The sequence below is a fragment of the Cupressus sempervirens genome, chromosome 11 (genome assembly GCF_028749045.1).
Source record: "Cupressus sempervirens isolate cs-2001-9-10 chromosome 11, ASM2874904v1, whole genome shotgun sequence".
In the NCBI taxonomy this organism is placed as follows: domain Eukaryota; kingdom Viridiplantae; phylum Streptophyta; class Pinopsida; order Cupressales; family Cupressaceae; genus Cupressus; species Cupressus sempervirens.
Genome location: NC_143128.1, coordinates 16,266,427 through 16,282,644, shown reverse-complemented (window position 1 = coordinate 16,282,644; position 16,218 = coordinate 16,266,427).

Here is a 16,218-nt window from a genome sequence, read left to right as displayed (position 1 = left end):
TTAATGGCTTCTGCCCAATACTGTGGTGCAAGAGATCTAGAGTGAATCATACAGTTTGCCATTTCCTTCAAGGATCTATTCTTCCGTTCTGCAACACCATTTTGCTAAGGATTGTATGGAACTGAATGCTGTAAATCAATCCCCTCTAAAGTGCAAAATCTTTCAAACCGATGGTTGACATACTCACCACCATTGTCTGTGCGCAAAATCTTGATGGCTTTCCTAGATTGCTTTTCTACAAAATTTTTGAAGTCTTGAAAATGGTCAAATACCTCTAACTTCTATTTGAGAAAGTACACCCATGTATATCGAGAAAGGTCATCAATGAATGTGAGGACATATCGGGCCCTGCTGAAAGAAGGATGTTGAAATGGACCAGCCAAATCACTGTGAACTAACTCTAGTATCTGTGAAGCTCTCCATGCCTTACTTTTGTCAAACTTTTCCTTAGGATGCTTACCAAGAATGCAACCTTGGCAAACACCTCCTGAGAATTGAACCGAAGGCAACCCTGTGACCATGCTTTGCTGGTTGAGCTGATGCAAATAGCGAAAGTTAAGATGGCCAAACCGCTCATGCCATAATTTACTCACATCATTAGAGTGAGTGAGCAAAACAGATGAAGGAGGATCAGGAACAAAGTGAGAAAACAAATAGAGCCATGACTGATGATCTGCTCTCCCAACTGCAACTACAGAATCACTATGCAACTCACGTATCTCCACTGAATCAGGAGTGAACTCAACCCGCTTGCCTAAACCTGTGTGAGTGATTTGGTATATTGATAGGAGATTAGTTGATAATGAGGGTACACAAAGAACATCATGGAATGTGCCATCCCCCACATCAATAGACCCTCTCCCACACACCTCAATAGGAGTGTCATCACCCATCAAAATAGAAGGCATAGTACATGGCTCTAAGGATGCAAGTTCTTCCTTAGATGAAGCCATGTGGTGTGAAGCACCCGAATCAAGAACCCAAGTGGATGGTGAGGAAGCAACTGCAACAAGAGCTTTGCCCTTTCCTTTCCCCTTGTTGTTTTCTTTTGCCTTGTTAGACTCTTCATTAGAACTTTGTTTGATAGACTCAGGAACACTAATATTATTCTTCTCAGGAATGTATGTCAAGTGATCAATTTGTTTCTTCAAACATTTATGTTCATCATGACCGGGTCTTTTACAATAGGCACATTTAACCTTTTCTTTCTTAGGCTTATCGCCCTTGGAGGATGAGGTATCAATAGTTGCTTTTGAAGCAATTGGTATCTGATCCTTCTTTTCCTCACTATTATTTTGTTTCTCATCCTTACTATTGTTGTTACTACTTTGTCCTTTTTGTTCTTTTGTGCCTTGGTTGGTTGCTAAGGCATGTGACTTAGAGGACTTAAGAGTGCCCATCTGGATTAGCTTGTCCTGTTCTCGAGTAAGATTGACAGCAAAATCATCTAGAGATGGCATGGTGAATTGAGTACCAAGTGCACCCTTAGTAGCATAGAAGGTAGAGACAAACACAGAATATTCTGAACTTAGCTTAGAGAGAATACTGAGAATCAGTTGTTCATCTTTCTTTTCAATTCCACATTGTTTTAACTGCAGCCTTAGTGATTTCAATTTGGTGAAGAAATCTTGGATTGTGTTGAAATTGCCTGGACTCAAACTAATTAATTCATTTTCCAACATATGACCCCTCATTGAATCTTGTGTGCCAAATAATGTTTCTAGCTTTGTCCATACTTCATTTGGTGTATCCAAAGACTCAATGTGAAATAGCAAGTCAGGAGAAACAGAAAAACACAATGTTCCATATGCCTCATCACATTTGTTAAACCACTTAGGCTTGTCTTCATCTTTAGCAGGTTCAGTTTCAAGTCCCATAGTTATCCTATTTAATCCAGCTTTCCTTAAGTGAAATATAATGCGTGATTTCCACTCAAAGTAATTGTATGGAGTTAGGATGGGCATATTTGTTTGATCCATGATGAAGGAATGCAAAGAAATGCTAAAAGGAAGAGAATTCAGCCACGACAATGCCCCCCCCCTTTTTACTCAATCAAAGAACCCCCCCCAAAGAAATATGATTTGGCACTTTATTTTAGTGCATTTACAATTACCACTAGAAAGAGATGTTTAGTGGTCTTGATTTCAATGCATTACAAACCCTCATGAAGAGCATATGCTAAAAGTGAAACTTGGGCACAATAATCAAGGAAACAAATAGCACCACTGTGATCTACTCAAAAAATCATGCACTTTCAAAAAAAGAATCGCCTCGATACGAGGTCGTATGAGAAAGTTATGATCCTCCGAAGTTTCCAAAACAAGAACTGTGCACAGTCACGGTTGAGAATCTGCAATTTCTGAAGAATTCATGCATGAAAATAAAAAACTAACTCCATTAGTGGATAGAGCACAAAAAAATAGCCAAGTTCATAATAAGAATCATCAAAATCGGAGTCCGTATGAGCAAGAACGAGACATTTGAAAACTGCATTCAGATCTGCGGCTGCCAACGGAGAGGGGTATGGCTGTAGCTTTGCATGCTCGATTCTGAAAAATATACAACTTGCATGCAAAATCTAAAATATACCCAGATGGTTTTTCAGGGCTGCGAACAAAACCCAGAAAGCATTTTTCTTGCTGATGAACAGAAGATGTTGCTGTAGTGTAAATCAGACGCTTTTAACAGTAAAAAATGGCTCCAAAAAATCAGAAAACGACCCCAGCAACCAAAATATGACATGCAAATGTTAGATCATCTTCTTAAGTCCATCAATGGCATGCTGGAACCTGCAAAACTGATTGAAAACTCCAAATATGCAAGTTGGTTGTCAAATTTGAGATTGAAACCCGAGAGAAAAACTGTTTTTGTCAAAACTTTTCTGATTCTCAGGATCATCCAAAGATGCAAGAGAAGAGCATACTTCGTTTTTCAAAAAATTACAATAAAGTTTATTTCCCCCCCCCCGAATCTCTCAAATAAGGAAACTAAAATCTACTCTTGCACATAGAAAAGGTCTGATACCATGTTAGAATCTGAAAAGATTAATAACCCAGAAAACTAGTGCAAAGAGTAAATATCTAAACTATGAATGCAAATGATACAAAATCAAAATAGCATCATAGAGTTAGTCTCCAAGAGAGTAATGCAAATGCTGGAAGCAAAATAGCATTAAGAGGATGCAAAAATAAGAGATGCAAATACAAGCCAGGTAGCATGCTTATATAGGCTAGGAAGAGGGAGGAGGTGTCAACACCAACCAATGAGGAGCAACCATCTATCGGACTAAAGATAGCAAAGTATCTTCCCAAGATAGCTAATGGATGCTCACATGTAGGAAGGTGACACCTCACAACCATTCACCTAATAAGACATGCTTTATTAACCTAAGCGAGATTATTAAAAAGTGTAGGAAAAACCTAGCAAAAAAGGAAAAATAAAAAACTACACTAACATTAAGGAACATTCTCAGATACATAGAAAAACTAGAAAACAATAATAACCTCATATGTTTATAGATAAAAGCAAAAAAAAAGCAGGACAAAAGAGATGCATAGCACACCCATCCTCTCTCCTTTGCCTCTTCCAATTGTCAACTTTCATCTTAATCATCCTTGTGATATCGCTATCAAGATTTAACTATGTAGTTTTTTAGTCAAACTCATTGACCCATATATCATGAGTAGTGATTCACACGTGAATCCATCTCTCATGATAATAAATGGAACACTTAGCACTCATTTGATCTAGGTGATGCTTATAGAGGTGAAGCACCAGGACTTCCCAAAAGGTCACCCATGCCAATACTACTCCAGCTCAAGCATGCTTAACTATGGAGTTCTCTCCATGGTTAAACCCACTCTGCTTGCATTCACTGGTTTGATCAAGATGTTCTCCTAGATTTTTGACATCCATAGATAAGAGGAGACTTCACACACATTCAAGTGTATAGTTGGAGTGAATAAGTGAGAATGCTAAGATAGAGAGATTAAGAACTGGAGAAGAAAACAAAAACTAAAGGAAGATATAATGTCATATTAAGATCACGAACAAGGAAAAGAAGAATGAAAAATAAAAGCTACTAAGGAGAAGACTGAAAATGAGGATCCACATCCAACCAAACATATTAGTGTGCACTACAAATATGAGTGAATAGAAAAGTGAAAAGCCAAATAATGCATCAGATACCACCAAGTGCACCCAAGTGATAGAGGGAGGACACAATATCTCAAGAAGTATGCACTGAAGATCTAATATAGTGAGAATCTAAGGGTACCCCTACTAGAGGTAATCGAGATCCCTGCAAATAACCACACAACAGAAACATGACAACAATGCAAGATATGATACCAATTCTCAAGACTTTACTCATAAAATAACTATTTACATGCAATATGCCCAAATGTATGGCCTTCCAGGTTAGGGCCAAATATAAAAGCAATTACAAAATAGTTATGCAAGATCCCTCAAGATCCAACTCAACGCTAATTCCAGCTACTCTAGGTCCACACTCTAGTAGAAAACCCCAAGGAAATCTCAACTTGTGTTCACAAGCCCATCAAGCAATCCCATGGTTTACCAAGCCTCAACTACTAGCCCTTCTCAAAATTTGCTCCTACACTTCATCCTCTTCTCCAAGTTGGATGATCAAACAATCTACAATCTTCCTCAAGGCTCCGCAAGACACCCGTATTTTACCCAACTAAGCCACAAGTCAACCTAGCTCATTTCAAATTAAAATAAACCCTTACATTAAATGCCCATGCAAGCCACAAGTCAGTTACAAAATAAATTAAATACCTATACACAAATTAAATGCCAAAATTTGACTCACTAACAACTCAGACACCATAGAGACCAAGACTTGAGTGTCAGAAACCATCACCGAGCATTAGCATTCCACCCAACATAATTGAGCTCCATCATTGATCAAGCCAACTTGAGCAACACTACTATCGAGTTCCTAGTGCAAACCAAGCTTACAATATCTACCAAGTGCCCCAAGTATTTCCAAATGCCTTCATTAATTGAGTCACTCGGTTAGCACAACAACCAAGAATAAGTTAGTATCGACCGAGTACTACCTCTTCATTGACTAGGTCCTCCAACTCCAAAGCCAAAATACCCAACATGCAGGATTGCCAACCAACCAAGGATGCTCCTGCATCAGACACCCCAGGTTCAAAAAGTTGTTCTTAATAACTGGAAGAACATCTTCTAGGATTCAACACATAAATCCCAAATTGGAACTTCACATACATATCCTCCAAGTACTCAACTTGTACACACTTTCCCTTGATCTTCTTCTGCTTCACATTCATCCTCAATTTTCCACAGGTCTTCCTTCCACAGTGATCACTATCCCTCTCAGAATCCTTCAACTCAACTCGGCTACCAATACTCAGGTTCCTCCTACCGAGCTCTTTATTTTGCAAAGGAATCAAGGAATGCTTCCTACCACCTTTCACAATTGTAAACACATTCCTGACACAATCATGCACAACCCTACAATCATACTACCAAGGTCTACCAAGCAACAAATGTCAATTGTTCATGTCCACAATATCACACAAAGCTTGATCCTTATGCTGCCCATCAACAAGGCATTGCTCCCTTCTAAAGTATGCTCACCTTGTAACCTGTCAATCCTATAAGGACAAGGATGTCTTGCTCTCTTCAAACCAAGTTTCCAAACCATCTCCTCGACAACAAGGTTATCAATACTACCACCATGCACAATCATATTGTAGAATTTACCACCAGACTTAAAACAAGCCCTGAACAAACTAGTCCTCTGACAAGATTCTAGTGTCCTATGTCCAATCAACACACATCGAGCTAACAAAATCGCTCATTGCTCAAGTTGACTATCATGATCCTCAACCTCATTCACAATAGCAACTCTGTTACCAGCCTTAGCACATTCATAAAATCTATGTCCTACTTCTCCACATTTATAGAAAGTACCCTTAAACTTAGCTCTACCTATCCTTCTCTTTTGATCAACAAGTTTTGGTTCATCTTCAACACTTGATTCAACTTTTGTTGAGCTATCATGCTTCTCCTTCCCTTTGAAATTACCTTGACTTTTTCTCTTCAATTTGTCTTCTTCCTTTAGGGAATATTGATAACCATCCTCAACTGAATCAATCTTCAACATGCCACCTCATCTCAGATGTTGAAGATTCAAACCATTAATGTGCCAAGCTACCTTCTCCTTTGACAATTCTCTGTGCCTAGACTGAATAGTCAACTTGTAGAACTCCTCAGTATAATATTTCATAGTCATATCTTTATGTTTCAAATTCTACAACCTCTTAAACAACTCAAGTTCATAATCAGTAGTAATGAGCTTAACCTGCAACTTAGTTACCATCAACCTCCATTTAATGATCTTCATTTCACCTTCCTCCTCTCTATCTCTTTGCAGTTCTTTCCACCAAAGAGAAGCATGTCCTTTCAACTTAGTTTGTGCATGATCCTCTAACTCAAAGTAGTCTTCTAATTCATCAATCTAGTCAATCAGATCTTCAAGATTCAAAGTATCTGAAAAATTAGAAACCCCCACCTTATGCTTTCTACTTCAACTATGATCCAAGCCAAGCAAATTGGACAACCCTAGTTCCAATAGGTATATCCACACAATCAGTTTTGTCCTCACCACTCGATCCAGCAACTTCAAAGTCTTCAGCAACCTCTTGATAACCATCTTTAGCACCCCCATGCTGAGGTACACCACCTATAACACTTACAATTTCAGCAATCATGTCACTCTTCATCAACTCCATCTTCTCTAAGAGCCTTGCTTCCATAGCATCACAAAGATCATCAATCACCCTAGGGTCCAATCTTCTTAGAGGCATCTTCCAAGATCCATTACAAACCCAAGGAAAGAAATCCGCAAATCCAAAAAATCAATCAACTCTACAAGATCAACCTTCTTTTCCAGCCTTCACCCAAATCCTGGTGCAAATTGCCTCAACTTCAACGCTCAGTCTACACACTTAGGAACAATTGAGCTCTAATATTTACTTGATGTAGCAAGAATCTAAGGGTACCCCTACTAGAGGTAATTCAAATCCTTGCAAATAACCACACAATGGAAACATGACAACAATGCAAGATTTGATACCAATTCTCAAGACTTGATCATAAAATAACCGTTTACATGTAATATGCCCGACTGTAAGGCCTTCTGAGTTAGGGCCAAATACAAAAGCAATTACAAAATAGTTCTACAAGATTCCTCAAGATCCAACTCAACACTAATCCCACTTAGTCCAAATCCACACTTTGGTATAAAACCCCAAGGAAGTATCAACTTGTGCTCACAAGCCCACCAAGCAATCTCTTGGTTTACCAAGCCTCAACTACTAACCCATCTCAGAATTTCCTCCTACACTTATCCTCTCCTCCAAGTTGAATGATTTCACAATGTACAATCTACCTTGAGACTTCACATGACACCCCTACTTATATCCAACTAAGCCACAAGTCAGCCTAACCCATTAAAAATTAAAGTAAACCCTTACATTAAATGTCCATGCAAGCCACAAGTTGGCAACAAAAAAAATTAAATACCTATACAAAAATTAAATGCCAAAAGTTGGCTCATAGACAACTCAGGCACCATAGAGACCAAGACCAAACCAAGTATTAAAAAATGAGCATCAGTATTCCACCTCGCATAATCGAGCTCCCTCATTAACCTAGCCAACTTGGGCAATAATAATGTTAAGTTCTCAATGCAAATTGAGCTTACAGTATTTGTTGAGTACCCCAAACATTGTTGAATACCTTCATTAACTGAGTCACTTGATTAACATGGCAACCAATAACATCTAAGTATCGATTAAGTACTACCTCTTCATCGATTGAGTTCTCCAACTCCAAAGCCAGAATACCCAACATGCAGGATTGCCAGCCAACCAAAGATATTCCTGTATCAAGATCTATCAAGCAAGAAGTGTTATTTATTCTAGATCACATCTTGATTAATTTCTGATAGTTGTACTCATCTTGGAAGCTCTTAATCGAGCATGCTTCATCAATAAGCATATGTTAAATCCTCTAACCAAGTGCGTCACAGAAGGAGTGCTAAATCATGTAACTAGGTATCCTTGAAATACTTGATCTTTAAGGTATTCATAGATAATTTAAGAATCAACAAAGTACTAATCTAGTTGAGAAAATTGGTAGATAATATTGTCTAGAATTGTACAATCATATATATATATATATATATAAGGCATAAGTTTAACTAATTGGATTTGGTTGAGCAATATATTTACCCAGTGTCTCTAGAGTTGTAATTTACATGGTTTGAATCATGTTATCTATGTTAATGCATACATGATCTACATAAATGAATATACCAATAGAGTTATTTGTTAACTAATTCCCTTTTTTTCCTTATTTCCATATGGTATCTTGTGACCTACAACATACTTCTGGGAGGGAGATATACTAATTTAATATATATGGAGATGCTTATTTGAATACTTTGTGAATATAAAATATGTGGAACTATTCTATTATTTAGTTTTTGTATCTCAAACTATTGACCCAACTAGTCACATCCGCATAATATAGTAAATTTGATATGAGTGTGTTCTCACTGACTGGAAACTAGTCAAAGAGCTTACATCATCTCATTTGTATCGATAGACATCTTCACTGATGTGCAAAGGAGAATAGGACAAGATAAAATCCATCACAATTAACATGAGGATTCATCACCATGACATGGAAAAATAGGTATGGAAAGAATTCAAATTGTTTGGTATTATGACAAGAACGATAGAGCATAGAAAAGACAATCAAATTTAGATGAGACTCAGAGAAGATTTACTGCACCCCAAGTCTAGACCCTATGTCATAGGTGTCACAGGTTTCTTGTGAATCACTCAATAGATCAAATTAAAATTATGAATTCATTGGTTTGAGTAGGATATTCTCCTAGAGTCTTGACACCCATAGATAAGAGGAGACTTCACACATTCAATTGTGCAGTTGGAATGAAGAAGTGAGAATGCTAAGATAGGGAGATCGAGAACTAGAGAATACAACAAAGACCAAAGAAAGATAGAATGTCACATTAAGATCATAGAGAAGGAAAAGAAGAATGAAAGATAAAAGTTACTAAGGAGAAGACTAAAGACAAAGAGTCACATGCAACCATACATAGTAGTGTGCACTGCAGACACGAGTGAATAGAAAAGTGAAAAGCCAAAGAATGCAATAGATACCGCTGAGTGCACCCAGGTGATGAGATGAGAACACAATATCTCAAGAGGTATACACTAGAGATCTATCAAGGAAATGCTATTTATTCTAGATCACATCTTGATTTCTTTTTGACAAGTGTGATCATCTTGTAAGCTCTTAATCAAGCATGCTTCATTGGTAAGCATATGTGAAATCCTCTAACCAAGTGCATTTCAGAAGGAGTGCTAAATCCCATAACCAGGTATCCTTAACATGATGTTTGTAATTCTAACATATTATTAACATTCTTGATAGAATGCATTCTTAAAAGGAACAAGTAGTAGATCGTAACACGAAAATATTTTATTTGCAATGAAAGGCTAGTGGCTATATTATCCCCGCTGTGGTTTTCATCCTCACAATGAGGGTTCCACATACAAAAGATGTGTGTCAATTTATGAATGCTCATGAATGAGTTCATTATCTTTTATCTTAATGCATTCATATTTTTGTTGAAATTCAAATGGTTGTTAGTTAATAAATTTGGATCAATAAAAAAAGTAACTAGTTTTAGAATCGATACTAATTCACCCCCCACCCCTCTCAGTACCAGTTGGCACCAATAATTGGTATTAGATCCTAGACCCTAATAGTTGTAAGTCTCATAACTTAAGGGAAGATCAAATAGTAGCCATAAAGTAAAAATAATTATATGAAGAAGCACTTGACACCATAGAAGACTTGAAGGAAAAGCTGAATGATTCCTTAGCAAAAGGAAAGAAACTCAATGAGAGCCATGAGATTATTGAAAAGATGGTAGATCAAAGTCTAACAACAAAAAGTTGAGCAATTCAGTTGCAAAGTTAAAGAAAGAGCTGAAAGAAGCATTGGAAAGACTGAGTCAAGCACAATAGGAGAAAAGCAATGGCGCATTGACACTAGAAAAAGCTAAAAAAGCACTAAGTAAAGCCATGAAAGCAAAGAGAATAGGGGAGGATAACATTAAAAAAAAGGATGGGTAGATTCAAAGACTGTTATAGGAACTAAAGAACACCAACGAAAGAAACGAGAAGCTAAGAATATTCAACGACAACTCTAAGAAGATAGATGAGAAACTCAAAGCTTAGAGAAGGACCAAGGACACAACCGGTCTTCATTATGAAGGATTCAGAAAGTTGGAAAGTGGGGAAACATCTAAGAACAAGATCCATACCAAACAAGGACAAGGAAAAACATTGTCTAAAGGTAAGAAACCAACATGTCATTGTTGTAGTAGAATAACTCACACCGCAAATGTATATTGACAAAGAAAGGTTGCATCTAATGAGTAGTATACCTTCTAAATGTACTATAACACACGCTATCTATATGGTCATTCATTTCAAGAATGGAGATCTCATACTCATGAGAAAAGGTTTGATGGATGTTATCGCTATTATGACAAGTATAGACACAAGGTTGAGGTATGAAAATCAAGACAATGGACAAATCAATAATCACAAAGAACCAAAGATTGTAGATCAAGAAAAGTAGCCCAAGTGCACAACTTGAACCACAAAGGGAAGAGCAAGGTGGTAGACAAGGAGGAATTTTGAAAGGAATTCAACAAGATATGAATAAGAAAAGTAGATGAGTGAAAAGAGGCCAAGTTAGAGGAAGTAAAAAGCTTACATGTTGTTGGGGAGACTTCCACTACCAACTAAGCTAAGCCAAGATTAGAAGTGGTTATGTGCTAAAGGAAAAACCATAAACCACCCCCCTATCCAAAATTGGTAAAAGAATGCATGAAAAAAGCATGAGGAGCCTATATTGAGGCAAGAGAATGTCAAGATTATGACTCTTGTTGCACAGGTCACTCAGATTAAATACAGAAGGGAAGGTAAGTTAGCACTGTACTTACCATTTCTTATGAGATATTAACCTAACTATATCTCATCAAAGATATGCACATGTGAAAAGGATTAGATTAATCACTTTGCAAAATCTAAGTATTGAGCTAAGCACAATTCTAAGAAAAACCTAGTTGAGTGATTGAGTGCCATTCCTGCTGACAATGAAATATTTAAACTTGTGAGTGTGCAAAACCATTTTTAGAAGAGCTAAATTTTTCATAAGAATACAAGGGAATCATGGTAGACAACATTTATAAGATCAAACAAGTCAACAATGAGGAACTTTCAAAACCAAAATATGTGGTCATCTCAATGAAGGGTGACGAAAGGAACTAGGTAGCTGTATTGTTCTCACTACCTACAAATGTTTTACTTGTTGAAGATGTGGGTGCATACTTAAAAGAAAATATCTTGGAGTTGGGAGAATAAAAAGTGTACAAAGCATTTTATACATTCTTGGAAGATTGCATACTGAAGAAAGAGTGGCAATACCTGATGAACACAACACTACACCACATCATAGAAATCCCTGATTTCATCCATGAGGATTAGGTATGACTTGTACTAAGAAAATTACATGGAAAAAATATTTGGCATGACAAGCCCTATGAAATTACCAAATGATTTATCTTGAGGGTAACATGATGCAATGACACATGGACAGGACTAAATGCAAGCAAGATGACACTCAATGAAGTGACAATGCTAACTAGGGAAAATAAGATAGGGTGAGCATTGAGAATTGACAAAATCCCTAACTTGGAGATGAAGTATGCTACCGTAGAAATTGCATACAAACTCTACTTCTCAAGAAAGTCCAACAATGTACCCTGTGGAGTGACACATGCAACATATCAAATCACTTGTGAAGGTGCACCACTGGACCTAGGAGGATGGTTGTAGGAACTGTATATGAGCAATGTTAGTATGCTAATAGAAACCAAATTTAAATAAAGCTTCTACAAACTAAACAAAATTCATAAACTTCAAGATAGACTAAGATGAGCTCTTAATTGAGAATATGAGCCATTAATGGGCTCTCTCAATGAGAAGCTCTCTTGTTGAGTGGCTTTTTCTAAATAGATAGGATGTATGCTCAAGCTTATGCTTCAAAAAGGGCTTCAAATGGAGTTGGAATTTGGGTGTGAGTGTATGGTTTTGATGTAAAATGGATTCTCAAAATGGCATTATGACTTTACTTCATGGATTGTGTTAAAATGGCTTGGGAGAGGATTCCTTAAATAGGCAAAGGGCTTGAGGGATCAAGGGCTAGGATGCAAGGATGGAAAAAAGCTCATGGAGGGCTTAGATTGCATGAGAGGAGAGCACATGGATTGTGCTTCCTTACAACCAATCAAGAAGTGACACATGTCACATGGTGAGAGGATGGAGGAAAGGGGAAGGATGAGTCAACAAAGGAGGCTCAAGAGATAAAATCTTCATAAAGACCCTCATAATGACTTGTAAGAGCAATAAAAGGGCTTGTAAGAGTCATTTATGACCTAGTGGACTTCATAAAGTTTTATGGTTGAGATATTTTGAGGGTGATGAGAGCAAATTCGACTTGGACTTGATTAGAAATGTTTTAAGCTTGTTTAGGCTTGTGCAAATGATTAGAGGATGGATTAGGATGGTTTAGGATTAGCTTAAGGATAGGCAAGTGGATGGCATTTAATGAGGGTGGGTGAAGGAAGAGATATTTGTTAACTTTGGCTTGGGTTAGTAAGTTTTAACCCATGTTTAGGGAATGTGACAAGGTTAGGAGGGGATTAGGATTAGGTTTAAAGACATCTTCTAGAAGAGTCTAGATTTTGGATGAGGATAAAGACTTTCTAGAATAGTCTAGAATTTCCTAGGATGAGGATGAAGACTTTCTAGAAGAGTCTAGAACTTCTTAGGGTGAGGATAAATTAGATTTTTAGGAAATAAATAAAGTTTTATTTATTTCAAGGGTTTGGGTTGAGGAGATATTTATTAAAACTTTTTTAATAAACATGAGGATTAATATTTAATTTTAATTAAATATTTTGAGTTGGGGTTAGGGGTAGGAAATGATGAGATTAGCCTTTAATCGAAATTAAAGAAGGATTAGAAGATTTTGGAAGAGGTTATTGGTCATAAGGAAATTGGCCAATTTTTGGGCAAAAAATAAATTTTTTATTTATTTTAGGATTTTTGGTCAATTTATTAATTAAATAATTAATAAATAAGGAAATAATGTTTAAATAAGATTTAAACATTTTTGGGAGGGATTCCTTAATTAAATATTTTTAATTAAGATAAAGGGATTTAATGGCATAAAAATTAATTAATTAATTAAATAATTAATTAATTAATAAATGATGATGTCATCAGGACTTTTTCAGAAAATAAAAATACTTTATTTTCTAAAGGATTTTTAGGTGTCTACATTTTGCCCCTCTTTGATGTGATGCCGCAAGTGGCATGACATCAAAGATAAGAAAATAAGATGCCCAAGGCTAGAGCAGAAGAGGAGAGAATGGACTATGAGATGCCCCCTCAAGAAGGCAGCAGGGAGAGAAAGCGAGGCTTGGTGGCTTCTTGAAAAATACAAGAATCTGGGATGAGCAAGGAGACTCAAATTGGATTAAGAGAAGAGGTTGAATTAGCTCAAACTCTCACTATGGGAGAATGATAAAGGAGAATCAGATGCACAAGAGGAAGCAAGCTTAAGACCTTAGGGAAGGTGGAGGATGAAGGAGCAGAGTGCTATAAAAAGGAATCCAAGATAGGGAGATGGATGAGGGGATTATAAAGCTGATGCAACAGGATTTCAAAGAGTTAGATTGGCGGAAGATGGGTTTCGGAGATCCCTAGGACTAGGATTGTGGATCTCGAAAGATGAGGCTTGGTGGGTTGATTTGGATTGGTGGATCCCTAAGACTAGGATTGTGGATTAATAAAGCTAAGAGTGATGAGTGATTCAAAGAGATACTGATGCATCAGCTGGAGTAGGAGAGACGAATGCTGGATATGGATGGGGGATAATGGAGATGAAGGAAAACCATTGAAGCTTTTTGAGCGGGGGGATACTTCAAAGAGAAGTACCACCATGTAGTTGAGCACTAGATTTGCTATAGGACTATTGGTTAATTGCCAAGGTTACCAAGAACATCAAGGCCTTTTCACCAACCGTCCAAAGGACTAACAAACTGACTCAAAACAAACACGCAAGGATTGCCCCAGTATCACACATGAATCCCAGAGGAAGCAGTGTGGAAACGACACTGGGTAACCCACAAGCAAAAAGGAAAACAAGCAAAAGACATGATCAAGACCTTACGCTCTAATTGCCCCATTCGCAGCATACCATGATATGGGAGATCGTGGCAACCTTGAGGAGGGAACAAGGAGATTCCTTGGAAAAGATACTTCAAGACCCAAAAGGGAAGATCCCAAATCAAAAGAAAGTGAAAATCCAAAAGAGAACCGTTTGCCAACGAGATGGGTAGGATGAGGTACTAACGGACCAAGATCAGACATGAGGAAAGCTATATCCTGCAAGGACCTATCGGAGAGCACCTAAGCTGGTGGATTTGGATGAGTGATGCGTCTGGCAAGCTGAACTAAGAAAGATAACACTTTGGTGATAGGAAATCTAGCTAAAGGATGCATTGGAATAGCTAACCAAGATGTGCGATGGGTGCAAGATGTTGATCAAGGACGAACTGACACGAATGCTGGATAGATGCAATGGTACTAAGCTAAAGAGGATGTACAAGCTAATGGACCAAGATATTTACAAGCTGAAGCTGACCAAGATAGTTACAAGCAGGCAAAAGCTCAGGATGATAGGATAGCGGGATGGTTCGATGTTGTGCAAGATGCGAAACCTAAGGTTGGGGTGATAGCGAAAGATATGGATTTGGCAAGATGCATCCAATGATGAGGAGAGATTTTGTGACCAAGGACAGCTAGAGGAGCAGGATGAGATGGCTAGATAGGATGGTAGATAGCTAGGATTATGATGGATATAAAGAGATGACATTGGGTTTGCATGAGGATAGCCTAGAGCTAGATACCAATGACAAGGGAGGATGGACAAGACAAGATCTCCAAGGAATATAGTGCCCCCAATCAGAAGATAACATGCAGAAGGAGGTCTTATGATGGATGTGATAGGATTGAAGCTAGGATGGAAAAAGCTGAAGGGGCTAGGGAGATGGATGATAGCTGAGATGATTGGCTAAAGCTGCATAAGATTAGTGGATGGTGTGAGATGGAAGCTGGAGGATGGAGGATAGGTGGATAGATTGGAAGATGGAGTGGGATGTCAAGAGATGACCAAAAGCATGAGGGTGATAGGCTAAGCTAGGGATGGCAGGATTACGCATGACGCTTGTTTGTCAAGTTTTCATCATGGTACTTGTCCAAGGTGCTTGAATTGCCAAGTTTTCACCAGTGGACGCTTTATTTTTCTTTTCTTTTTTTGACTTTGGACTTAGCTGGAATGATTTTGGCTTTCTTCAGCTATTTTGGCTTTTTTGGGATTTTTCACTGGCTTTTGGAATGTTCAATTTTGTTGCTAGCTGTTGGTACACCGGATGTGTGATTTATGCAATAGATCGGATTAGATGGGATTGATGGTAGGAGATGGAGGGATGAAAATGCTAGAAAGGAGCATGAGATGGGGATGCTTGTAAGAGCAACATTGGCACATGTTGGAACAGGTGTGAAAAGAGCATATGGGGGATAGATGGTAGATGCGGGCGTGATGGAGGATTTGTGGAAGCATGCTTGGGGATATAGGCACCCAAGATGGAGTTAGGAGATGGGGGACATGAGTCACTAGATGGGGGATTAGCAATGGTGGATGCCATTATGCATTGGGTTTCAACTTTTTTCTTGGGGATCCACATGATTTTGGATTTTCTTTTCATAGGCTTTTGCATTGTTTTGCATTCTTTGATTGGATTTTGCCTTTTTGGAGTATGTCTTTTAGAATAGACATATGATTGCCTAGGATGTGGATTTTTAGCTTTATGCATTTTGAAGTTGGCATTCACATTGCTGTGGTAAGCTTTGGGAAGATGGTTAGGAGAAGCTTTGTGAGATGGAGAGGATATGAAAGAGCATGTAGGGGGATGATGATGGATGA